At 40.2% G+C, this 4338-nt stretch overlaps 1 pseudogene; it reads left to right on the forward strand.

The window, feature by feature from the left end:
- The first annotated feature begins 595 nt into the window (after positions 1-595).
- On the forward strand, positions 596-2808 carry LOC118948171 (annotated as a pseudogene).
- The last annotated feature ends 1530 nt before the right edge of the window (positions 2809-4338 follow it).

A 4338-nucleotide genomic window follows, 5' to 3' on the forward strand; every position in this document is an offset into this window, starting at 1 on the left:
GGATGGATTATCTTGGCAAAGAATAAATGTTGACTAACAGTGATGCTCATGAAACATCCAACACTTTACATGTTGCATTTATATTTTGTTTTTTTGTTGTTACTATCAGTTTTAGGAACATTTACCCAAAATATGACATCAGCGATAATCAAAATGTTGAACATCTGTGAATGTCTAAGTAAGAAATTGGTCCATTTAAACAGCAATGTGTCGAACCCTTTCAACAACGGGGAGATGTTACTGATGTGCTTTGTATCTGCGACGTAAAAACAAGTTTTGGACTTCCACACAAAATTACTTCTTTAGTTATTTTATGTTTAAGGAAGTGTGTAGGTCACATTCTGTATCATACAGCTATGAAAGTTATATATTTAGAACCACCTGTTCAATTGGAATCCAGCGACGTCTGTGTCTTCAGTGTCCTAGAACTGTCCAGGTTTTTGTGTTCTGACTTGTAAAACAGGATGAATAAAATAAGTAATGTAAACATAGCAGTAATTACCAGGAAGCTCTACATTTGTTTTAAAATCACACTAAGATTGTTAAAACTGGCCTCGGGTTATTGAGAGATCTGATTTAGGATTTACCCTCGTAGCAAGGTTGTTTTATCATGTGGTTTCATTCGGGTCTCTATTTAAAAATAACACTGTCTTTGGCAGGAGAAAGACCAGACTCGGAGGAACCAGAGCCAGGGACGTCCAAACTAGCAAGACGACACCACTGCTCCCACTGTGGAAAGTGTTTCAACCAGAGAGTAAACATGAAAGCTCACGAGAGAATACACACAAGAGAGAAGCCTTACCACTGCTCCCAATGTGGAAAGAGTTTCAACCAGAGAGGACACCTGAAACGGCATGAGAGAATACACACAGGAGAGAAGCCTTACCACTGCTCCCAATGTGGAAAGTGTTTCAACCGGTTGAGGGTGCTGAAACAACATGAGAGAATACACACAGGAGAGAAGCCTTACCACTGCTCCCAATGTGGAAAGAGTTTCAACCAGAAAGCAAACCTGAAAGCTCACGAGAGAATACACACAAGAGAGAAGCCTTACCACTGCTTCCAATGTGGAATGTGTTTCAACCAGAGAGGACACCTGAAACGGCATGAGAGAATACACACAGGAGAGAAGCCTTACCACTGCTCCCAATGTGGAAAGTGTTTCAACCGGTTGAGGGTGCTGAAACAACATGAGAGAATACACACAGGAGAGAAGCCTTACCACTGCTCCCAATGTGGAAAGAGTTTCAACCAGAAAGCAAACCTGAAAGCTCACGAGAGAATACACACAAGAGAGAAGCCTTACCACTGCTTCCAATGTGGAATGTGTTTCAACCAGAGAGGACACCTGAAACGGCATGAGAGAATACACACAGGAGAGAAGCCTTACCACTGCTCCCAATGTGGAAAGTGTTTCAACCGGTTGAGGGTGCTGAAACAACATGAGAGAATACACAGAGGAGAGAAGCCTTACCACTGCTCCCAATGTGGAAAATGTTTCATCCATTCAGGGGATCTGAAACAACATGAGAGAATACACACAGGAGAGAAGCCTTACCACTGCTCCCAGTGTGGAAAGTGTTTTAACCAGAGAGGACACCTGAAACGGCATGAGAGAATACACACAGGAGAGAAGCCTTACCACTGCTCCCAATGTGGAAAGTGTTTCTCCCGGTCGGGGACGCTGAAAGAACATGAGAGAATACACACAGGAGAGAAGCCTTACCACTCCTCCCAATGTGGAAAGTGTTTCAACCGGTAGGAGGAGCTGAAACAACATGAGAGAATACACACAGGAGAGAAGCCTTACCACTGCTCCCAATGTGGAAAGTGTTTCAACCGGTCGGGGGAGCTGAAACAACATGAGAGAATACACACAGGAGAGAAGCCTTACCACTGCTCCCAATGTGGAAAGTGTTTCAACCAGAGAGGAAACCTGAAAAAGCATGAGAATACACACAGGGCAGAAGCCTTACCACTCCGCCCAGGTTGCAAAGCTTTTGCCCATTTAGGAAGCCTGAAAGAACACATTAGACTGCACACAGAGGAGAAGGCTTAGAAAAGCTCAGACTGTGGGAAAACATATTACTCATAAGTCACTTAAACGTCATTAGAGAATCCACACAGGAGAGAGAAATTACTTCTCTTAGCGTGTATATTGATATTTCACATCACATTGACTTAAAATTCATCAGAGAACATACACAGTGCTCCCGTTGTCTTATATTGTTGACTGACAATGTGTTTACCTGTCTTTACCAGATGAAATTAAATGGTACAGGGTATACTCAAACATATATTTGTTTGTTTCTATTAGAAAACATGAAGTGAATATGGAGTCTGTCAGTTTGAATACAGAGTAGATCAGATTCCATGTGTTTAAACGGTCCTTTTTTAAACTCTTTGTGTTTATCTGGGTGTGTCATTCCTCCAGCACTACAGATAATCAAGTGATATTTGGATGTGATGCATTAGTTCCATTGTTGACATTTGCATTGTAGCCCACTGATGATTTAATGAAATGAAAATGTTCAGACTCTGTAATGGAAAATGTTTGTGTGTCCACATAACTGAGTATGTGACTAACCTTGTGAAACTGTCCTATTATAAGCTCCTGTTTTTGGGACTATCATCCTGTGTTGCAAACCAATTTGCACCTGTGTCCTTGTATGAATAAAGTCCCGCCCAGGAACAGGAAACTATAAAGATATTTGCTAATCACTCAATGCTTCAGGAATTCAGACTGTCTACACTGCGCTGTGACTCTGTTATTCTCTCTGAGCTCAGAAATAAAGAATCTTGGTTTGACTTGGACTCCAGCAGATCCTTATTTTATAATATCCACCACAACTCTCCCAAGGATTGCTGTTTATCATTGTCTCAAAGAAGAGTTCCTCGTTCCACTTTCCTGGGGGAATTTACAAGCCTCCCACTGATTGAATAAACATTGTTTCCACAGGTAACATTTTGTATTTCACCCAACCAGCAACCGATATCCAATGACAGGTAACATTTAGTGTTTCACCCAACTTGCAACCGAAATCCAATGACAGGTGACATTTTGTGTAGATTTCATGTTAAATTCACTTTAGTTGACGAATCAAAGAAATGTAAATAGAAACTAGATGTTGAACTGACGTCTGTGCCCAGTGGGCTGGTTTGAATAAGCAGCAGGTGTTGGATCGATATCCACCTTAGTAGCTAAGTTTCCATGTCATTTGAGACAGATTTTCATGTGAATATTCTCAAATCTGCATAAAACAATATATACATTTTCCCACCAGAAATGTTTCTATCAAACAGATTTATTGCAGATTAAAGGCTTTGCGTGACAAATAAATAACTTATGCTGTTAAATTCCCAATGGTTTCCATCGCATTTTCAACTCTACTGATGGTTTAACAAAACTGTTGCATTATATAGCAAAAATTATCTTGTCCCCCCCATGCACTGTAGCCAGCAGCTCATAGATACAGTGTTGGTAGGCTACCTACATGATGAGATTATTATGGATGAGAGCGATATTATTTTATTTGTCAAATGGCAGCCAAGCATCGATCATCATGTCACCTGTCACCAGAATAAGACCATCAAAATGTATTGGAAAGGAGCATCAAGCTCATCACGTGCACTTTCACCACCCTGTGAAGTTCATAACTTATTTAATCTGTAGCCTAATAAACTACATGGGTTCCCAAGTCATAGTGGGAGGACCACACAACATAACGTGACTCCAAGTTAACTAAGATGTGATGGTTATTATATAAATATTTGTTCATAAAGGAGTTTCCACCTCCATTTCTCGCTTATACATTTTTACTGACACAAAAAGTCCCCACCATGTCAAACAAACTAACATATAGTTTGTCGGCTTTTATAAAATTGTTCAGGCATATCCTGTTTCCATCAGCCCGGTCATTACTTTTGAAATGGTTGGATCAATATCCACCTTCATGATGTGGATGAAGCCTGATTTGGAATGTCTGAGTAGTTCTATATGATGTCATAATTCACCCCTCTGATAATCAAGTGATATTTGGAATGTCTGAGTAGTTCTATATGATGTCATAATACACCCCTCTGATAGTGATACATTTGCTCCATTGTTTCCATGTCAGTTGGTTTCCCACTCTGATGATTTATATCTGACAGAGGGAATTTAAATGAATAGTACGATGACATCTTAGTGGGGCTTGAAATAAATAGGATTATTAATCATAAACTCCTATAGCAACAATACACTGCAGCTTTGACATCAAGATGAGAATGGGCTGATGGGTGGTGGTGCTACTCTATAGGTAAGGCTGTTCAATATGAATGTTCAAATAGTCACTTCTA

Source organism: Oncorhynchus mykiss, unplaced genomic scaffold, assembly GCF_013265735.2.
Source record: "Oncorhynchus mykiss isolate Arlee unplaced genomic scaffold, USDA_OmykA_1.1 un_scaffold_223, whole genome shotgun sequence".
NCBI lineage: Eukaryota > Metazoa > Chordata > Actinopteri > Salmoniformes > Salmonidae > Oncorhynchus > Oncorhynchus mykiss.